The sequence below is a fragment of the Pelodiscus sinensis genome, chromosome 3 (assembly GCF_052426305.1).
Source record: "Pelodiscus sinensis isolate ZL-2025 chromosome 3, ASM5242630v1, whole genome shotgun sequence".
Classification (NCBI taxonomy): domain Eukaryota; kingdom Metazoa; phylum Chordata; order Testudines; family Trionychidae; genus Pelodiscus; species Pelodiscus sinensis.
Genome location: NC_143054.1, coordinates 47,877,346 through 47,900,581, shown reverse-complemented (window position 1 = coordinate 47,900,581; position 23,236 = coordinate 47,877,346).

The following is a 23,236-nucleotide window of genomic DNA, read 5'->3' as shown; positions in this document are numbered from 1 at the left end:
AAATGTAAACTAGTTAAGAAGAAAAATATTGTCCCTTTTATATTAATTATATTAGTTATCAATCCAGCAAAGTGCTTAAGCACATGCTTAATATTAAGCACTTTTGTCTGCTTTAAATTTTCACAGTCATCTTGTTCATGGGGCAGAATATAAATTGTAAATTTGGTAGTTTATAATAAATACTGAATCATATAGAAATACTGAGTAATTATAAGCTCAATATTGAAGTACTCTTAATAATGATTTAATGCAAATATAAGGGAGATGCTATAGTTGTACAGCATATAAAATAATGAAGAGAACTCTCAGGCATTTCTGTTTATTCTTCCTATTTAATGATGTCAAGACTTAAATTTAATAAACTTAAAAGGGTTGAGAGAAGAGGGTACATACTTGAATTTTCACTGATAGATAAGAGTAATGAAATAGGTATCTGACATTAAAAAATCTTTGGTCTCTGAAATGGAAGATGTCTTTACTACAGTTGCCATGTTTTTTGACATGCTGAATATGCATACCATCCTACAATTAGCTAAGTAATGGCATGCCTACACAGCAGAGCTAAAGCTGAAATAAGCTACTCAACTTGAGCTATGTCAATTGCATAGTTTGTCAAAATAACGTATCTCAGCTTTTGGCGTTGTCTACACAGCAGGAAGTCTGAGGAAGAGCACTCTTCCTCAGACTTCTCTTACTCATCGTAAAATGAGGGTTACAGGAGTTGGGGTAAAAAGTCCTCCAGCTCAACATTATTTTGACATTGTTGAAATACCTGCTTGTAGTGTAGATACAGACTATTATTTTGGAATAACATCAGTTCTGTGTAGATGTACCCTAATTTAGAGATATCACTTCTGCTTTGCTAGTGGACATGTAGCTAGATATCATCAAAGTAATTTCTGAAAATATAAGTACACATAATCACTTTTTGTGCTCATTTGATCTCTTATTTTTTTAAAAAATATATTTTTCCAAATGTTGGGTAATACAGATTGAACCTCTTTAATCTGGTGAGCTCTGCTCTGACAACATCTGTGGTCTGATGTGATTTTGGGTTAGATGTCCATGAGTGTAGCCAAGTTTCCCATGGTCCCATAAAGTTTGGTTGCAACCACCAGTCCTTATTCTCAGTGTTCTGTGCTGTTATTTAGCCCTAATTTATCTGTAAATGTATTCCAAGAGCTCACTGAAAAAAATGTAATGTAAAACCATTCATATTTGTATTCACAAAAGTGACAGAATAATCTGAGATGTAAAATCAAAGAAATGTTTTATATTTATTGTACAGTAGAACTTACCTAACACTAATTTGTAATAAATTAACTTAGTTTTTTATTGCTTATCTTACTGTGCTATAGAAGTCTTATTGCTGTGTATTGAAGGATTGCTAGAAAAACAAGCAAGATAAGATTTCTCCCTTTATCTGATTGTCAGAGAGAGAGAGAATCAGAAGTATCCAAAATAAAATATTTTTCTCCTTCACTGAAAATCTTAATAATTTTAAAAGGGGATATTATTTCATTTAATCATTTTAATACTAATCTGAAATAACAAATCATTCTCCTTAGTATAGATTTCTACCACTTAGTCATTTTCTCACCTCCACTATGCTGCAAAGCAGATGGCTATTTGTAAAATTCATATAGAGTGAGCAAAAATAGTGGTGATTTAAGTATTTCTGTGTTCCCACATATTGTACTATTCTACAGTTTCATTAGCCAAAGTCAGGAAAGATATAATTTGTTATAGTAAGTTGCATCAAAGGGGTGTTATTAATTACCTTAAATTTTCATTTGGTGAAAAAAGGACCAATTATGGTCTCTGTCAGAAATATAGAAAAAAGAATCAGATGAGCCATTCTACAACCTACATATTACTGACAGCAAGATTATTGCAGGTGGTGTAATATGTGCATTTTTACACACAGAAATAAAAGTGTCTGCTTGTCTCTCAAAGGTCACTTGACTAAAGAAGGGTTTTGGCTAAAGGGCCAGACAGGAACCCCCTGCCACATCTATCTTGTTTGCCCCTCTAAAATGCCTCAGAGTACACAGGGCACAGAGAGCAATAAAATCAGCATATCCTTTGATGCCTTGACAGATGTCCCGGATATGCTGGTCATCGTGACCCTGGACAACTGTAAACATAGATAAGAGGGCTATCAAGTCAGTCGTTGACCAAAAGGCTGCAGACACTGCCCTTGGCTAGCACCGATATTGATTCGATATTGAACCGTCCCGGGAGAGGAATCTCCCACTGAGTAAAGAATGTCCAGTACTCCCAATTTAGTTATCTCTCTCTTACAAGTGTAAATTACGTTCACAACTCCCTTGTAAAAACTGGCGTCACAAAGACGAACCAGCACAATTTGGCACCTTAGATAAGAAAGAGAATATGTGACCCTATGTGGGTATAAGGATGGGCCTAGCAGCACACTCATTTTGAGCATCAATCTACCATCTACCTGCTGGTCGGGTTATGTGATTGACTCCCGAGGTCCACACGGGGACACCCAGCCTCATCTTCGTTTTTCCGAGGAATTGAGTGACTGATCCTGGCCTGACACGGTGGAATCGAGAGACGCCCAAGGTGGTAAAAATTGTACCTGTATGTGTCCTTTTGTCTTAGTGCACACATAGAATTAGAGCTCTATAAAGATTAAGCTGTCCCTTGGTACCGTTATTTTATCTTCTTTTTTCTTTGTAACTATTTTAAAACCTGTATTTGCTAGCAGTTAAGAAGTAGAACAATAGCCACTGTAATTGTATGTTTTATAGGTTTCTTAATAAACTTGTAACTGTTTAAGCTTTAACCTGTCTCCTTCTGTTGCTGTAACAGAACCAGACACAATTAAAAGAATCACAGCCGGTCAGGGGTAAACACAGTAAGAGCTAAGTGTCGAGTCATGTCGCCTCCACGGAGAAAACGCTTGGAGCACCCATCAGCCTCTCTGGCTGCCCGCTACGAAGGGACTTTTGTCCTAGCAGTCAAAGACTCGGGTGTATTACGGCTCACAGACCACTTGCTAGCCCAGCCACCAACTGACAATTTGATATTAGAGTTTATGGTAACAGATATATCTCATGTTGATATTTAAGTTAGAATATATTATTAAGACTGCATTAATAATATCTCTCTTCTGTTTTGTGATGAGTAAATAAAGATGTATTGCCAGCTTTTAAAAAAATATTTAGGCACCTCAAGATGCAGATATGTGTCTAGTTGGGTTTTCAAAAAAAGATCTGAAATCAATGGGAGTTAGGTACTTAAACACTTTTGAAAATATCACTAGGTTTCTATCTTTAAAAATCAGACATTTTTCTAATAATTGGCCCAGCAAATTTACTGTAATTGTGAAGACAACTATGTAAAGTGAATGAAAGTTCATAAAATGTCTCCAAAACCTATCATACAAACGTTGATGGAAAAAGTGTCAAAAAGGAGAAGAGAAAGATTGAATTAATATGAACAAATAGGATTTTACAATATCACTGGAGGACTGTGTTATGATTATGATTGGTAAAGAAGAAAAGTGGTTTACTGTCAAACTGGTAGGGGGTATCTCAAAATGGTCTGCAGGAGTTAATTTTTGATATTCAATACTTTCATTAATGACTTGGATAATGGAGTGGAGAATATGTCTATAAAATTTGCAGATGACAACAAGCTGACAGGGATTGCAAGTATTTTAGTGGACAGTATAATAATTCAAAACCAATCTGACAAACTGGAGAATTGGTCTGAATTCAAAATGGTGAATTTCAATAAAGATGAGTACTTCACTTAGGAAGGAGACATCAAATATACAGCTGCAAAATGGGGACTTACTGGCTAGATGGTTTTATTGTCAAAAAGTACCTGGCGGCCATAGCAGATCATAAATTGAATATGAGTCCACAATATAATGAAGTTACAAGAAGGCTAATATTCTATGGTATGTTTGTAGGGCTGCAGCATAAAATCACCCTTTTAATAAACTATATCTACAAATATGACAGTATGCATGTAACCTCATGAATTGTGGCCCAATTTTTATGAATGGGATTTGAAATAATTTGTTGGTAATCTTTTCAGAATTTTGTTTGGTGAATCTGTTTTTACAACTTTTTAAACCTTTTTTTAATACATTGTAACTGAAACCCCATTTTAAACTTTGTATTGCCTTAACTCTCTTTAAAGTTAAGTGCATGTATATGTAAAAGTATAAATGCACATATATGTAAAGGAATCAATCCCTGAAGCCAGCCTGTCTGGTGGCCAGCTGCCAGCACCACTTTGATGGCTGAAGAACAATGCTAGTGAGCCCTGCAAGAGAACCCACCCAAGAAAGAGAAAAACAAAAAACAAAAACTTCATCAAGAAAAAAAGATCCATGTCCCATCATGGTCACATGGTGTCCTGGGGCAGAGGGACAGTACAAGATCTATGAACTAAAACATGTAAAAAGATGGGTACAAAGCTATAGAATTGGGTCTTGTCAACATCAGAGCAGCTGATGTTAGGTCTTGTCAACATCAGACCAACAGAAGCCTGGCTTCTTACTTCCCCCATCTAACTCACATAGCCAGTGAGTTAATGGGAGCAACAAATTGGTAACTAAGTAATGACAAGACAGAGTGTGTGGTGTGTGTGTGTATGAGTACATGAGTATAGTATATATAATAGTGTATTACCAATAAATGTGGTGTTTTGCCTTATCCCCCTTGAGAAAATCCTGTGCAATTCTTTAAAGTACAACATATTAACAAGAGTATTGTATGTAAGACATAGGAGGTAATTGTTCCATTCTGCTCTGCATTTATGAGGCCTCAGCAGGACTACCAAGTCCAATTTTTGTCTCTATACTTTTGGAAAGATTTAGATAATTTTGAGATATTTCAGAGAAGAGCAACAAAAAATGATAAAAGGTTTAGAAAATCTGACCTTGAAGGAAAAGTTAAAAACTGGGGATGGGAACCTGTTAACAGATTTAAAATATAGTGATGATAGTTATAAAGATAACAGTGATCATTTTTGCATGTCCATTTAAGGTAGGACTATGAGTGACTTAATTTGCAGTCCATGTGCAGATGGAAATTTCTTAGATATTAGGAAAATAGAATGATAATAGTAACTAAACTCTGTAATGGGCTTCCAAAAGAAGCTGTGGAATTCTAATCATTAGAGGCTGGTGAGAACAGTTTCAATAAATACCAGAACGGGATAGTCTAGGACAGGGGTGGCCAACCCATTACAGAAGAAGAGCTCCAAAATAATGGTGGATACAACGCAAAGAGCTGAAGGGAAAAAAGTTGTTGAGCAAAAAAAAAAAAAAAAATATCCGGACGCTGCCCTTTTGCCCTTTTAAGAGCAGGGCAGGCATTGCCCTTTTAACAGTGGCCATTTTGCGTGGCCATTTTGAAGGATGCACAGGATGCCCCGGTGAGCCACGGGATGGCTAAATTTATTTAGTCCTGTCTCAGTGAAGGAGACTGGACTTGATGACTTTATTACCCAAGGTTTTCAAAAAACCCAACTTAAATAATTCACTCCTGGCAGTGTAAAGAATAAATCAACAGAAACTCAGGCTATGTCTACACTACAAAGGTTTTTTTGGAAAAACAGCCATTTCTCCGAAAAACTTCACTGATGTCCACACTGCAATCGCTTTCTTTCAAAAAAAAAATTGAAAGAACCGAGGGTTTTTTCTGACATTGATAAACCTCTTTCTACAAGGAAGAAGCCTTTTTCCAAAAGAGCTCTTACAGAAAAAGGCATGTGTGGATGGGGAAGAGGGAGTTCTGAGGAAAGAGGAAAATGCACAGGTCCTCTGGTGGCCACTCCATCCATAGTAATCACAGCTTAAATGCGAGATAGCATCCACACTGAATGGATGGTATCTTTCGAAAAAGCAGATTGCTTTTTTGATGTGCTTTGTCAGTGTGGACACTGTCTTTTGGAAGAAGGTCTTTTTGGAAGATCTCTTCCAGAAAAGCTTCTTCCAAAAGAAGCCTGCAGTCTAGATGTAGCCTCAGTGATTTTTCTCTGATCTAGGATCAAATGCAAGTAAGCATGCTCTTAACTAATGCTACAGTTTATTAGATTTAAGCGCACATAGACATAAGCAGCACTAGTTTTTAAAACATTCCAGATAGTGACCTAAACCATGGAATGGTATTGAGTAATTAACACCAGATTTGCAGAGCCTAGTTGTTCACCTCCTGGGGAGAAAAGTTGTCAGGAAAAACATCTCTCAAAATGCCTTCAGAGGACTGCTACAAAGTACACTTCATTACTTAATCTTTTATAACTCACTTCTATAAAACACACAGGACGTAATGACTCCTACTGGATCATCACTTTCTAATTTTCAGTAAACTTGTAATATCAGTGGAAGCTAGATTCAAGTTTTTCCAACCACCAAGATGTTAAGTCTCAATTGTTTTCTGATCTGTCACTTCTCCCATTCTGATTAGCAGAAACTGCCAGCTAGATATGACTTGTCTTCTGAAAGCCTGTCTCCAAATTAATTTAACTTAACTTAATCATAACTATGTAGTGTACCAGTTTGTTAGTTCAGATTGCAATTAACTTGATCACATTCTGGGCTATACACACCTCTTAAGTCCAGGGCAACTCCCTGAGGTCCCTTTCAGACCAACATTTCGATAAATGTCTAAGGGGAAATATTAGCCAACAACTGCTTGGTGTGTCATCTATTTCTTTCATTACCATTTTCTTCAGCACTGGGGGAAAATACAGAGAACTCACGGATCTGCCAGAGAACTGAGACTGAATTTTGCCCCAACAATTCATTAAACCTGCATTTCTGAAACTGTGGATCCCGACCCCTCAGGAGGTTGTGAGCAACTTAGAGGGGGGTCGCAATATCACAAAGTTTGAGAAGCCCTGCATTAGACAATGCAACTGGCTTTCTATCATATTTAACGAATAAGACTGATCAGCAGAGATGCAGGCCTGCTTTTTCCAGGCAGCAGGTGGATGTTCCACAAAAGAGAATGCAAGAAAATCTTTCTGGTAAGAAGGATTATAGTTCAGGGCATAGTTGTGTGATGATCCTTAATTCTTGCCATGGGCCTGGTATCTGTAGAACTGGCAGGTGGGTTTGCATAAATATGTATAAACAATTTCAGTAAACGATAATAATGTTTCATTGCTTTCTTGGAAGAATCATGGCACAAAAGATTAACACATCCCGAGTGTACAGAGCAAAAATACATGAAATAAGATGTAACCCAAAACACGTTTCAGAACTGGTGAGTTGCTATTTGAGTGGAATAAAATATGGGTATGGCTATAGCTAGTATTCTACTACCTGCCTTTAGGTATAAAGTTTATACTACAGGGATTTTGGAAAAATGAATGACAAGAATGTCTGAAGAAAATGTAACTTATTTACATTTGTCCTGGGTTTGCCTCAGCAGCTGCTGTCTGTTGCTTTAGCAGCTTGGTTTCATCTAAGTGACAGGCTGTCAGAAATCAAGTTTATTTCTACTGGCTTTTTATTTCTTTGTTCTTCCATTTGTGGCTTACCATTTTAAGGAGAGGAGTACTTATATTTCTTTGCCAGAAGTTATTGTAACAAGATAGCTTGAGTCTAGCTCCTTGATATGTCTAAACTGCAAGATTCTTTCGCAAGAAGCTTCTCCGGAAGAGATCTTCCGGAAAGCTTATTTTGAAAGAGAGCCTCCACACAGCAAAAGCTCAATGAAAAAGTGATGCACTTTTTCAAAAGATAGCCTCCACATTGATTGGACGCTATCTTGCATTTAAGTTGTGATTGGTATGGACGGAGTGACCACCAGGGCACAAGTGTTATTTTCTGGAGGCCTCTTCTTTAGAAAGAACTTCCTCTTCTGCATCCACACACACCTTTTTCTTAAAAAGTTTTTTTAGAAAAAGGCTTCTACCTCATTGAAATAGGTTTATTGCTGTTGGAAAAAAACCCTCCATTATTTTGACTTTCTGTTTAAAAAATGCAATAGCATTGTGGACGTAAGTATTGTTTTTTCCAGAAAAAACGGCCATTTTCTTGGAAAAATGTTACAGTATAGACATACCCTCAATCCCCATGTCTAGTCAAGGTGTTTCTAGTTCCACCAATGAAGAAAATGAGACAGCACCTGGAGGCTACAAAGGATCCTGGAGGCAGGAGATGGGAGCTACCAGAGATAAAGGGTGATTCCTGGGAGAAGGTTGGAGGCAGGAGAGCAAAAAGAGGGGTTTGCTAATGTGAAGAGAGTGAAGGCTGAAAGCAACACTGGGAGGCACCTGCTGGTACTAAGCTGGTTAGCAAGATCCAAGGTTCAGAGAGGGTTGAGGAAAGGAAAGAGCAATGGAGGGGCTTAAATACTAATTTCTCCTTGCTGGAGAGCTGCACACTTGGAGGATGCTTCCACCAGAAAGGCTATGGGAGTTCTTTCTAGGCAGAGTGGAATTGAATCCTAGAAGCATGGGTAGCACATGGAAGACGATGGGAAAGGGTAAGGCTCCAAAAAAGGCTGGTCATGCAGGGGGTAAATTGCATGGATGAAAACCAGGTCACTTCCCTATGCAGGTACATCAGCACACCACCTTTGGAGTGTCAATGCTCCCTACAAGCACAGGTGCCATTTGTGCCCAGACCCTGGTTCTGGCCTGAGGTCCCACCCCTTCATGGAATATACAGATGGAAACAGAATTGAGGTACAACTTGCAGGGTGACCCTGCAGCCATGAGAGGAGCCTTGGAGGAGGACACTTGTTTACTGTTCTCATTTAAGGTTGGGTTTGTTTATTTAGGACAAAAATCTGTCATAAAGTAATCAAAATGCCTGGACATCTCTGCTTCTCTGTTCCCAATCTATTACCTGTCAGAGAGTGCATGGATTTATTGGAGAAGTGAGGGGGAAAGTGAGATTTTCTTGGAGTGTTTAGGGGAAATACTTTGGTATAAAGATGTATTTGTTGGGTCTTTTTACCTGACATTAGGACACTGGTAGGCTACGTCTAGACTAGCATGATTTTCCGCAAATGCTTTTAACTGAAAAGTTTTTCCATTAAAAGCATTTGCGGAAAAGGGCGTCTAGATTGGCACGGATACTTTTCCGCAAAAGCACTTTTTGTGGAAAAGCGTCCGTGCCAATCTAAACGCGGTTTTGCGCAAGAAAGCCCCGATCGCCATTTTCACGATTGGGGCTTTTTTGCACAAAACAGTTTTTAGCTGCCTACATGGCCCTCTTGTGCAAAAACATTTCCGGAAAAGGGCTTTTGCCCAAACGGGAACGTCAAAGCATTTGTGCAAGAAGCACTGATTTTGGACAGTAGAATGTCAGTGCTTTTGCGCAAAATCAAGTGGCCGGTGTAGATAGCTGGCAAGTTTTTGCACAAAAGTGGCCGCTTTTGCGGAAAAACTTGCCAGTTTAGACGCAGCCGTACTGTAAGTATAATCTGTTCTGCAAGCTGTCTTCAAGAGTCACCCAAAGTAACTGAACTGCTAGCCCATCTATGTGGTTTGGCAGGGGCCAATAGAGCTGCATTAGTTGATTTTTACATTTAATTTGGACAAATCCCAAAGGATTTGCTTCCCTCTGACAGCACGTAGCAAACGGTGTTACCTTAACATGACCTCCCTCGTGGCTAGATATTGCACTGTACATCTTTTTTTCTCATTTCCCCCACTATCCTTTAGCCTCTTCCAGCAATTGCAATGGCTGGATCCGACAGTCAGACCATTCTTTAGAGTCCAGCCTTTTCCAGAGTTACAGGGTCCTTTACCAAAGTCCTACAGTAATATATATACAAATACCAAACTTTCAGCCTAGCCAGTCAGCTCTTCCTCAAAGGCACACCTTGACTACTGCAGTCTTTCCCACACCTCATCCATAGCTCCTGTATCCCCAAGAGCCCAACCATCAAGGTGCTAGCACATGGCTCCCCTCATTCAGGGTATGTCTACACTGTCATCCTACTTCGAACTGCAAGGAAGTTTAATGGTAATTTGAATTAGGAGCTTTAATTTGAACTACCTAGTCTGTGCCGCGTGTAGCCGCGGGCAGGTAGTTCAAACTATGGGGCATTTAAAAATGGCAGCGCCTGGGAACATGCAAATGAAGCCCAGGATATTTAAATCCTGGGCTTCATTTGCAAGTTCGAATGCCTACATTAGCCACCCTAGTTCGAACTAGGGTGGCAGTGTAGACATACCCTTAGAGGCTCAGACTGCAGCTCATCAAGTTTCCTGCCTCCGGTCAGGCTTCCAGCTCCACCTAAGAGTAATCTGTCTGCTTCCCAGAGAAAAAGCAAGAGCCCTTCCTGTCTCCCTCACTGATTAACTTACTCAGCTCTTTATGAAAATCTTTTACCTCTTCCCCAGCAGGGTCTGATAACCAAGGCCCTGTCTATACACTGAGCAAGGATTGTGATTTTTCCACCCCTGCCCGAGTATGCATATGTCACTAGTTCTCACCGAGCTAGCATGAGTATAATTAGTGGAGCAATCATGATAGCTCCAGCAGAGGCTGAGCTGAGCTGTGAAGAGTATAAGCGCACCTGAAACCAACTCAGATATGCCTCTAATGCTGCTACCATAGCTACTCTGCTATTTATATTCATGCTAGCTTGATGAGCCGGGAATCATGCCTCTCCCTAATAATGTAGATGTAGCTCCAAATTGAGCAACCTGATCTGCAGCTGATCAAGAACAGTTGGGAAAGGGTAACTGATCTGCCATAGATTGAACCCTTAAAGACCAGCCAGCATTGATACAACCCTTATGTAGAGTCCTACAGACATCAGTTCCATCTCTCTCTCCCTTTATTCAATGTCCGTGTTGGACAACCAGGGGGAATTGTGAGATGCTATTGGTTTAAGTTGCATAGCTACTGTATACATTTACTTTTTTTCAGATTCAGGAAGTGCCATCATCCAGCTGGTAAAGTATCTGAAAGGAATAAATACTTGGATGAAAAAAACCAGTTGACCTGGGCAAAATGCAGGAAAGCTTGAGAAGTCTCTGTTAGAGGGAACAAGATAGCAATGATTACCTGCCTTTGGGCTGTTAAAATGGAGGACAGTCTCAAAGTCCTACTTGACTTCTTGCTACTATTGGATGATAGAATAGCAGTGGTTCCCAGAGGTGATTTCTATACCTCCCCCCACCAAATATTTTCACACCATAAAAACTGTCCCTTCTCTTTCTAGACACAAGCATCCCCATAACAGAGTGTGGGTATGTCTAGACTACAGGCTTCTGTTGACAAAGAGTGTCTAGACTGCATTACGCGGATTGAAAAAGCAATCCGTTTTGTCGACAAAGAGCGTCCCGACTGCCGGACACTCTCTCGACAAAAGAAGGCACCCGGAAGCATTTCTGGCAGGGCCTGGGGGCAGCATGTACTTCTTGGTGCTCCTGCCTGCCCTTTGCAGAGACGCGTGCTTAAAGGGACCCCCTGGACAGCGGTTGGTCTGCTTCTGCAGCTGCCTTGGTTACCTTCTAGAGGGACAGCAAAGGTTTTGCAGTGCCAGCTGTGAATGCCCTGCTTCCTGGGACACCACAGCAGTTTGGGGTTTTTTTTGGAGGTTTTTCTGATTTAGATTCCTTTTTTTTTGCCATGGAGCCAGAGCTGCCCCTGGGCAGGCGATAGCCCCACTCCATATTGCTTCAAGTGCTGCTGCAACTCCATGAGACCTTCATGCTGTTAATGCCCGGTCCGGATTCTGAACCCAGCCTGGAGCCCCTCCTTCAGGATGCAGCAACACTGTTCTTGCCACTGAACTTTTTCCATGAGAGGTGATTTTGGAGGCTGGAGACAAGTACAAACTGGTGCTCATAATGGAGCAGTGGGATAACCAGGCTTGGCTCCAAAACTTCAGGATGCGAAAGTCCGCTTTCCAGGAGCTCTGTACCTCGATTCCCCCACCCTGCAACCATAGGACACCCACCTGCACCCTGCCATCCCACTGGAGAAGAGGGTATCTATTGCCCTCTGGAAGCTGGCCACTCCTGACAGCTACCAGTCAGTGGGACACCAGTTTGGTATGGGGAGATCTAGTGTTGGTGCCGTGTTTGATGGAAGTAAGTCCCTCTGCGGGGGGTAGCGACAATCCATGAGGGGTAAGGGGACTGTAAAGGGTGGAGGGGCAATGGAGGGGAGGTGGTGGAGGGCTCCTGGTCTCACTCTACCCTACTGCTGGGAGCAATTGCTGGGGGATCTTGGGGGGGAAGCAGAGGGGGGTACCTCCCAAGGACTTGGGCAACCCCTCTAACTTCCTATTCTGTGTGTTTGTATGTGTCTATTTCTGCAGGTGGTGAGGGCCATCAACTCGGAGCTGCTCAACAGGAATGTCCGCCTCGGAGACCTAGACACCATAATGGCCCCCCAAACTGCGGGGGAGCGCTCGATATAACTCACGTTCCCATCCATGCACCCCCCCATCAAGCAGCCCATTATATTAACAGAAAAGGGTACTTCTCTATTGTGCTGCAGTCCCTGGTTTACCACCGTGGACTATTCACAAACATTTGTGTGGGGTCAGGCACATAATGCTTGGATCTTCCTCAATTCACTCTTTTACTAAAGGCTGCAGGCTGGAACCTTCTTCCCCCAATGAAACTTTGCTGTTAGGAACGTGGAAATGCTAGTCTGCATTGTGGCCAATGCAGCGTACACCCTCATGCCCTGGCTCATGAAGCTATACACTGGGCATCTGAATACTGGGCATCTGAACCTGAGCAGGGAACTCATTAATCCTCACCTGACACAGGCGCGTTTACAGGTGGAATGTGCATTTGGCTGGCTGAAGGGAAGGTTTAGGTGCCTGTTCACTCGCCTCAACATGGGGGAATGCTACATCCTCCACAACCTGGTGGAGAGCAAAGGGGAGGTCTTCCTCCCAGGCTGGGGGGCAGTGGCTGAAGTGGAGGGGAGGCGGTTTGTGCAGCCTTGGACAGCTGCCGTTCGCCAAGCCCATCAGGCGGGAGTTCGCATCCGGGAGGCTCTGAGTAAACGCTTCTCAGCTGGAGCCCAATGACTTTCCCCAAGGTCTCCCCAATGGGGCCAGTGGGCCTGGGCCCCCTCATCCCAAAACCTTTCCTCCCACAAGCCATCCCTGCACCAGCCTCCAGCCAGTTAAGACACACACACCATGTTAAATCTCAAAAATATGTTTATTAACAATTAACATTTAAATAAATAACTGTTTGTAAAAAATAGAACTGTTCAACATGTAATCAAAAATAAACTGTTTTGTAAACTCTTCAACTGTTTTTAAAACTGGGGGAGAAAGAGGGATGTCAACCTGGAGGGGGGAGGGAGGGCAGGCTGCTTACATATGATGGTGGTATCGCCTGGGCCGCAAACTTTTGCCAACTTGGGACCATGGACCCTGCCGTCCTCGGGGTCAAGTTGGGGCTGTGCCAGTGGGGGGGGGGGGAGGGGAGAGGCTGCAGATGGCTCTGGGGGGAGGGAGGGCAGGGGCTGAGGGACAGGAAGGGGGGGTACAGGGGGCCGGAGCTGGATGAGCAAGAGGAGTCCCCAGGGGGAGAGGACCTGGAACTAACAGGGGCTCTCAGACAGTGGCACACATAGCGCTCCACTGGGGGAGGAAATTCTCCAGGAGACGATTGTGCCACTGAGCCTCCTCCCTTGTCTTTTCTGCCATGTTGTCCTCCATTCTCTCCATGGCCTCAACATATCTCCTCAGGAGGTCGTCGTAGACCCGCCAATGCCTGAGGGTGCCGTGGGACCGGGTGGGTGGTGGCACGGATGTTGCCTGGCCATCAGCAGCAGCAGGTCCGGCTGTGGAGGAGAAGAGGGAGAACTGATCAGTGTCAGAAATTCACACATTGTCCCTGCTTGGGCTCAGTGAATAAGTCCTTACAACAAGGGATGGGAATGTTGCTACTGCAAGGTCATGTCTGGCCCTGCCAGCTGCCCCAGCCTCACAGGGGCCCCATTGTGGCGAGGGCACCATCCGCTTCCACTCCCTACATCTTCCCCCTCCACCATAGCCGTACAGACCAAGGAAGTGTGCAGCCACAGTGGGTCACAAGACATAGGACAGGGGCCTGGAGCACCTTGGGTCTCCCAGGGCCCCCATCCACATACCCTCTGCCTGCCCACCTGCTTGCACATACACAGAGAGATGCAAGCTGTCCAGGAAAACCAAGACGTGCAGATTGCTCTGCAACCTCTCTGCTCCCACCTCCCCCATTCTGTGTCTGTGACCCTGACTGCACTCATCTGATGTTCCCTTGTCAGCATCAGAGGATGCCTGCAATCCCTCTTCAGTCTGAGGGACAGGCTGCAGGATCAGGGTCACTGTGGTTTCAGTGGTCTCTTCCTCGTCTTTTCCTGGAACCAGCTCCTCTGTGTCTGGTGTCCCCTTCTGGCAGTGATGCACCGGTGTGTGCAAGCCCGTCTGCACTAGCACTGGGGCAGACAGTGGTTCCCGGCCACCCGGGATGTAGCTGAGCTCCTGATAATAGGCGCAGTGCACTGGTGCTGCACCTGAGGTGGAGATGCGCTCATGGGTCTTGACGTAGACCTGCCTGAGCTCCTTTACTTTGGCCCAGACTTGCTGTAATGTCCTGGGTGGTGCCCTTTTTGTGCCAGCCTCTGAGCCATGCAGCCATATATGTCCGCATTTCTGTACCGGGTGTGCAGGGTCTGGAGAGCTTCCTCCTCCACCCAAAGTTTGAGCAGGGTCAGGACCTCTGACCCTGACCAGGCTGGAGGTCTCTTTTTTCCTTGAGAGGGCACCTTTGATGGCTCCTTCGAAGGTCCTTGGGGGCCTCGGGGATCTTGGGCTTTGCACATGGCCACGTGGCAGGGAGGCAGAGAGATCTGCGAGCTGACAGTCTTGGTCTGTGTCCAGTTTCCTGTCAGAATGGCTTTCCAGGGTGTCTGTGCCTTTAAAACATGGCTACAGACAGGAACAATAGAGGTTTTTCCTGAAGATGGACTGTCCAGCAGGGGTTTTCCTTGGAGGTCTTTTTTTGTTGACCAAAAAAAAAAAAAAACCCACCTGTGTCCACACTGCCCTTTTGTCAACAGAACTCTGTTGACAAAAGTGGTATTCCTCATAAAATTAGATTTACCGCTGTCAACAAAACTGCCGCATGCTGTTAACTTACTGTCGACAGAACGCGGCCGTAGTGTAGACGCAGGTATAGTTTTGTCAAAACCCTGTAGTCTAGACTCACCCATTATGTCTGTCTCCTCCAGACATGACAACTGCATTTACTCAAACAGGAGTTCTGTGGAGGTCATGAGGAAATGCCAGCTGGTCCAATGTGCAGGAACTTCTCTCCAGTAACAGATGAGCTCGTATGACAACAGTATTCCATGATGCACTGAATTGAAGATTGGCTCTGGGGTACTGTACCTCATCTTCAGAGATCAGCTACTCTCTCCAAACCACACCATAAATCCTATCATTATCAGGTTCTTTAGCACAGCAGGCATAGTTCTTGGGTGCTAAAAACAGTTTTGAGTGGATGGTGTGTGGTTTTTGGCCCTTTCCTACCACTGAAGCTCATGATAAATTTGTTTTTTGTCTTCTCATTTGAGTCTGTTTAGGTTTTGGTACCATACCCATTCCTTAGGTATCTGAATACTTCTTCCATTTCAAAATCAAGACATGCATCTAGCTGTGAAAAGGAATCTTTTTTCCTCATTTATATATCTTCCACCTCTAATAACACATGGGAATATGACCCAAGCAAAAGAGAATCAGCCAATAATCAAATAGCAGTTATATTTCTACCTCTTCAATTTGGTGCTTTTATGACAGGTACATTAAGGCAATGTAGATAGGGACAGAATGTAATGTGAACTGCTACAAAGTCACCTTTACAGATACATTTCCTTGTATAAAAGTACTTTAGTGCCTTTATGTTTGGGGATTTTGTGATGTCAGTTATAAATTAAATGAAATGAAACAAAAAATAGGCTGACTACTAATACAAAAAATCCAAAATGCTTTAGGAGCTATTAGATTTTGTAAGTCTCCCAAAGGGAGGCATAGAAGCACGGTTACTTTAGACACTTAAAAGTAGACATTACAAAATGCTAAAAAATTTATTGTATAAAAGAACACGTCCCCTTCCCTGCTTGGTATAAAAATGGACTAGATTACCTATTAGGTTTTTTCCCCATTTTTATTGCTTGTGATTTATCTCATATAATTTTTTGGCTAAAGGAAATGAGGGTTATGTAAAGCTCACTGTAATTAAGTTGCTCTGAACTGGTGAACTAGTTCATCAAGAGATAAAATAACCACAAAATAAAATGCATTCAGCTCCAAAGTACTTTAGCTATGTTATAAAGTAGAGCAAGAATGCTGTTAAATTAAAATATTTCCTTGAATAAATTTTATCTGTGTGCATACAGTCTGATACTGTTCATTTTGATATCCTTCATTCAGCCTTGTGGCCATTCCTTCTTTTTTTTTAATCTCTTTACTGTCGATTGTCATTTTTTACTTTTGGCGCTGCATTTATGAAGAATGGCCACTAGAGTGCTTCAGGTATCCATTCAAGTACCTTCAGTCACTTTATCAGCTGTAGAGAAACAGTCATACATTGTGTATAGGAAGCTGATTTCCTCCTAACTATATATGTATATACAAATAGTTTATGACAGCTGAGTATTAGTTAAGCTAGATAATACCTGAAATCAGTGGGAATGGGAGAGGGGAGGGAGGAGAAGCGGGATTGGTCACTTCATTCACTGGGATGGCTGGAAACTATAGTGAATTAGAAGAAGGATAAAAGACATCATCATGCCATTGTGATGAATCAAGATTGAGAAATAAGCATTTTGTAATCGCTATGTGCTCTCTATAACTATTGATACACTTATAAATATTTTATGTTAAGTGTTTTATTTGTTAGCTACTGTCAAGGCATGGAAGACTGTGCAAATAATGGGGCAGCAATACTGAATGGCCATTCAGAGATGACTCATGTAATATGTTCCTTGTTTTGAAATGAAATGTTAGGCACTTAGATACCATGACTGTTAGCCCATCATCCATTTCTGAATAAGTAAAAATAAAACACACTGTAGAACCTTACCAAATAGTCTGCCCACATGAAAATCCTGTTCCTCTTGAAGACAGTCATAAATCTTGCACTCACTTCTGAGGGGCAGATTTCCAGGTGTTTAGTTTAAGGGGAATAAATCCATAATATGATGTGGCTGTGCAATGTGTTAAACCAGAGGAGGTGATATACAGGTTTCCAGAAGTAGTCCCAAGTTGACTCCGCACTGAACAGTGGCTAACCTTTGGAACAAGAAAACTTATGGTGTATCTTCCTTCCCTGTGCACGTCCCTCTTTCCTTTGTAAAGAACATACCTGGTTCACAGCTAGAAAAAGACACCAAATTCCTTTCACCTTGAAGGCAGCTTTAGGGGTGTCTTTCTGAGAGCAGTGAGCTTTACTATATCTCCGTATCTCATTAGAAATAGGGAGGAGGCAGAACTGGTTAGTAATCCTATGTCAAGACCAAACAAATGCTGTGGAAAAGTGAAGATGTGGTACTATGCTTCCTCATTCTGTTGGAGTTTATCTCCTGCATTGTCTTGTCCCACTGCTCATTGCAGTGCAAATTTCATGAGAAAAGGTAGGCTGGGACAGAGATGGGTTGTAAGGCAAGTGACAAAGATGTTCCTGTCACCAGTTTGCCTGGGCTGTGTCCAGACTCAGGGGTTTTTTCGAAAAAAGTAGCCTTTTTTCGAAAAAAATTCACCTGCGTCTAGACTGCAGCCGCGTTCTTTCGAAATTAAATCGAAAGAATGCGGCTTTTCTTTCGACGGTGGTAAACCTAATTCCACGAGGAAGAACGCCTTCTTTCGAAAGTGCTCTTTCAAAAGAAGGCGTTCTTGACAGCAAACAGGCTTTTTAGAAAGAGAGCATCCAGACTCACTGGGTGCTTTCTTTCGAAAAAGTGGCTTGCTTTTTCGAAATTCCGCCTGCAGTCTAGACGCAATCTTTCGAAAGAGGCTCTTTCGAAAGAGGCTTGCAGTCTAGACATAGCCCTGGTTTGAATGACTGTACAAGAGCTATTTTTTTAAAATCTCTAGCTAACTTAAGACAAGGCAAGGATGCTACTGAAGGGGGAACAGAGAGGAGACCCAGGGAAGCTTTGTAACACTGGAACTATTGCTGTGGTGAAGAGAAAAAGGTAACTGCTCCAAGTTTGTTTGGGGGATTCTATCAGTTACAGCACTTCAAAAGGAAAAGCAGGAGGGAAAAACAGTCCTTTCACCATTTCTTAACCTAACTCGGTGAGAAGAGCTGGCATTGCAAAGCATCTCTGCAAAAGTAAACGGAAATCCTTGTAAGCTCCTTGTAAGATGAGGAGGCTCAAGGTTACTGTAGCTGAGACTATCTGCAAACAGAAAAGAGGAAAAGAAAAGGAAACTGAAACAACAACAATCTCCAACATGCACATGCCGCCTTTGCAGCCAGGAAAAAAGAAAAGAGTCAGAAAGGAGAGAGAGCCATTTCAGTGCAGGTATGGAAAGTCTGTGATTGTGTTGCCATTCTACTTGGTCTGCTGTTAAATTCCTTTCTAGTTCACACCTCTGTATCCTATGTTAGCAGTGTCAAACTGGGTTGTAAAGTTAATGAAGAATGTGGTTTTAAGGTATTTGATCTTTAACATATCTTCTAAGGATCTTTATGTGCCAGGAATTCTGAATCAAATTGATATGTCTTTTATCAAACTTTCAATCTTTTACAACCTTTGACACTTTTACAAAGCTGAGTGTGTATGCCAAAATCAAGGACAACTCTTGGAAAGTTCTAGAATTCATGAATTAATACAGGATTTACCTCATCTCCCACCTGGAATTAATCCATGGAGACCTGAGAAATGTTGGCACACAAAGTAAACCAGATTATCAAATTCTCTCTCAGATAGATGTTGTGAAGGAGTGAGGGCCTGCTCCCTTGTTTCTTGCAACCACACTGGGCCACACGGCCTCCCAGCCGTCCTCTTATAGGGTTTTTCTTTTACTTTAAGGTTCTCTAACCTACCAAGGTCCAAATCAGTATCTGTGTCATGGGCTTTACACCCGCCAGTAGTAGCCAGGGTAAGGGGACCTGGACCTGCCCACTCTCACAAGTCTCAGGCCAGGGCCCTAAGGACAGGTTCAGTTAGGCTCCTGTCTGGCTGGCGGGGCTTCCTGCCATAACACACCAGCGCATGGGCTGCTAGAGAGAAAGCCCCACCATGGACTACTTCTTACCCCAGTGTAAGTGCACAACAGGGTGGGTCGTTACTTCCTCACCGCTGCCATGTTTGACCAGGCAGTCAACGGGCTGCTTCTACCCGGTTTCTTCCCTCACGCTATACCACCACCTCTCCTTCTTTCACCTCTCTGTCCCCTCTTCCCTTGCTCCCAGTGCCACCTCTCTTCGTTCCCCCTGCGTTCCTTTCCCCTTCTCGCCATCCCCTTTTGTATTTCCCGCCGGCCTGCCGGCGCCGGCCCCTCCCTGCCATGCACGTCCAGCATGTCCCCAAGGCCCCGCCCCCCTACATCATGCTTGGCACGCCGTTGATGCAGCCGAGGTGCATACTTCCCTGCCACAGTACCGCTCAGCCCTCCCACTTTGTAAGAACACGCCGCACAGGTGGCAAGATGCTGTGCACCACGGTACCCATGAAACACGCAGATTGGGGTGTGCTGGGTGTCGGGAGAGTCCATTCTGCCTCCATAGGGTGAGTCTGCCCATCATCCCCGGGGAACGAGGTGTGCAGAGTGCGGGGAGAGTCCGCCTCGTGCCGGCGGGGTGGGTTAGCCCCATCACAGATGTATTCAAAACAATTGTCTACTTAAATATCACAGTAACAACCGACTCAAATATTTACTATTAGAATTTGGTGAGTGGTTAGTTCCATATTTCTGGGCAGAAAAAAAAACCCATTATTGACAAATCACTTAACATCCTAGGGAGCTGGCTCAGGCCCCGAACCTTGTCATGGTATGTGCACAGGTGGATGTCTTATGTACAGACAATCATTCTGAAGTCGGTATAGGGATCTGGGTCTATGGATTCCATTGCAGGGCGAGGGTTTAAATGAGGGCCAACTCACTGATTGTTTCATTGAATAAAGTTTGGCTAACGTGGCTAATTGAAATTCTATTCCATATTGTTGTATGCCTCTGCCCTAAACTCTAATCAATCCTCCCAATGGGAAGACTCCTTTGTTAGGCAACCTGAAAATCAGAGCTGTACGACTACAAAGTTAGAAAAGGCAGGCGGGAGGGGGGAGAGGGAGAATAGAGTAGCAAGAATGTTCAGAGTACAGTCTCATTTAAAAAAATAAAACACCACACCTCAACCAGGACCAGGCTTCACTGAATTTGTATTCTGTACACTGGACAAGGAAATGTGAGTTCAACCATTCACGAAAAATATTTACTTTTGTGAAATGTCATATTATGCAAATATATGGCTTTGCCCGGCTATCGCTTTAAGCTCCTGGCCAATCTGCTGTCCTGAAGGATGGAGCAGTATTCAGAGAAATCTATTTGTCCTCAGTTAAACATTTAAACTGTGCTATGCCCATGTTAGTGGACTGGGCAAGCTTATACTGAAGTATTATGGGAGGGAGAACTGAAAAGTGCAGGGCTTAGCCATCAGCAGTTTGGATTGTAACTTCATGCATTTTTTAAATCAAATGCCTTTTAAATGCCTTGGCACAAAACTGCAGGTTAAACTTTTCTTGTCCAGCACTCTCTGGTCTGGCATTATCCGTGGCATGATATTAGTTAGCTAGATGTCCACTTACCATGGGTGTGGCTAAGTTTCCTATAGTCCCATAAAGTTTATTTATAGCTACCAGTTCTGGCTCTCAATGTTCTGTGCTGTTATTTAGCCAGGGCGGTTGGTAATGTAGGCAAGGGAAAGTACAGCCTTCTCAAAACTGATTACATGCTTGACTGCCTAAGGCTGGAGCTGCCACCGCAGAAGGCTAGGGATGTGGTGTGGCAGCCAGCTTCCCCCAGCCGCTGGGAAAGGCTGGGGCCATGGCCTGGCAGCCTGGCTTCCCCTGGCTCCAGGGGAGGGATGGGGTTACGTCATGGAAGCCTGATTTCCCTGGGCTGCAGGGGAGGGATGGGGCTGCATCATGGAAGCCTGATTTCCCTGGGCTGCCAGGGAGAGATGGGTCCAGGGCTGCAGCATGGCAGCCCTAGCTCTCCATGTGACCAGGGAGAATAGGACTAGGGGTGGGTGGAGCTTTGCTCCAGGTATAGGGCCTCAGGTGGAAGGGGAAGGTCAGAGACTTGACTTCTCCAACTGGACTTTCATCCGCTGCCTAAGTATTTAGCTGTAATTTACCCTTAAATGTCTTCAAAGAGCCCAGTAAGCAGTGGAAGTGTTGGCAATGCTGCTAGACAATATTGACCTCCCGTGGTTTGGCAAATTCTCTGATTCAGCACCAGTAAGGTCCAAGGGTGCTGAATTAGAGAGGTTCAACCTGTATTTTCCTCTGTGCGTTTGGAAGAGTTTGGATTTGAGATTCGTAGCCCCCTGAAAAAAGCAGAATCTAGCTCAGATTTGTTTACTTTTAATGGTATCTGTTTGAGCAAGCTTCTGGTTATATGTATTGGGCAAGATAAAGCTAACCCTGAAGAGTAACAGATAGCTTATTTGTTACCTTACTCCGAATAGGAGAAAAAACAACTTCCTCAGCAAAGGTGAAATTCTCCCCTGTGCAGAGGCCTCTGCACTACTTAAGCTCTCAAAATAGGGCTCATGTGGTGCACTGAGCTTGTGACTGACTCTCTACACAGGAAAAAAATTTCCCCTAATCACAGTAGCACAATATTTGCAGAAGGAATTGCAAGGAGGCAAACTGTTGCATGAACTGAGAAGGTGCCTTGCAAAAAGAGAAATACCATGAGGCAGTTTTGAATTGTGAGATGGCTGGATATAAGACATCCAAATGAGAACTGGCAGGTATTAGAGTCAAAACTGAAATGGAACTTATGGGGCTACAATTCTGGGGCATTTTTTTCCTGAAGAGGCAGGAGGAGAAGGTAATTGAAAAATCAGCAATCACCCTCATACTGATGAGTCACAAATCAGCCCCTCTATTCCAGAACTCAGATTTTTGTCTAAACTAAAATCTTAGCCACTCATAGATGTTTAACCATCAGCTCAGGATCAACCTGGCTATAACAGAGCTCTCAATCTTTCCCCCAACCCCTCCCCACTCCTCTTTTCTCAAGCCTGATGGACAGACCACCTTCCTGCCTGTCATTCCAGGCCTGTAAACTGGGCATCATCTTCATCTTGGACATGTCTCTCTTGGTTTCACATCCAGGCTATGTGTGAAATTGCAAGATTCTTTCCACATAACATGTCTTAGGCATGGCCATTCCTATCTTCTATACAGCTAATACTTTTGTCCATCTTATGTCTCAGTTAATGCAACATCTTTTTCTCTGCTCTTGACAAATACATTCAAGCTCTGTTCTTACCCATTCAAAATGCTGCTAAAAAGATAATTTTTGTAGTCCACTGCTTGACCATGGCTGTACTCTGTCTATCTCTATTGGTTTTCCTCATTTCTAGTGCATCAAACATAAGCTGCTTGTCTTCGCTTTCCCCACAGTGGCTACCATTTTCCATTCATCATTGAAATGTAATTTCCTGCCTTCAATCAGGTGGTGATGCCAACTTCCTTCACTCCTTGTTAAGTTTCAGGAAGACCTCCTCATGCTTGGGAGGAACTCCCTGTAAACATTCACAAAGCTACCACATTATCCATCTTCAAGTCTCTCCTTAAAACTTTCCTTTGCTGTGATGCCTACAAAAAGTAAAACATAAAAATGATACTACTGGTGTGCTGAGACCACTGCCTGTCTTGCTGCCCAGTAATGTCTCATTGTCTTTTTGTACAAATAATAAAGAGTAATGAGCATAATATCTGTATGTGCAGATATAACTATATTTTCTGGGCAAAGAAATGGTCAGTTTCTGAGACCAAAAATGCGCAATTAAGCATTAGCATGGTGAATACAAAACTACATTGGCTTTGAAAAATGTGCATCATTCATCAAGTTAAATAATACCAGCTATGCCGTCAGCTTGGCAGAGCTAATACTTCACCCCATGTGGTGGTGAGATACATACAATGATGTCATCTTTGGATGCCAAAAGTGTTGAGTAATTTGTATCAGGGGAGTATATTGAGCCTAAAAGAGTTTGTTTTTTAAACTAATGGGGTTCAACA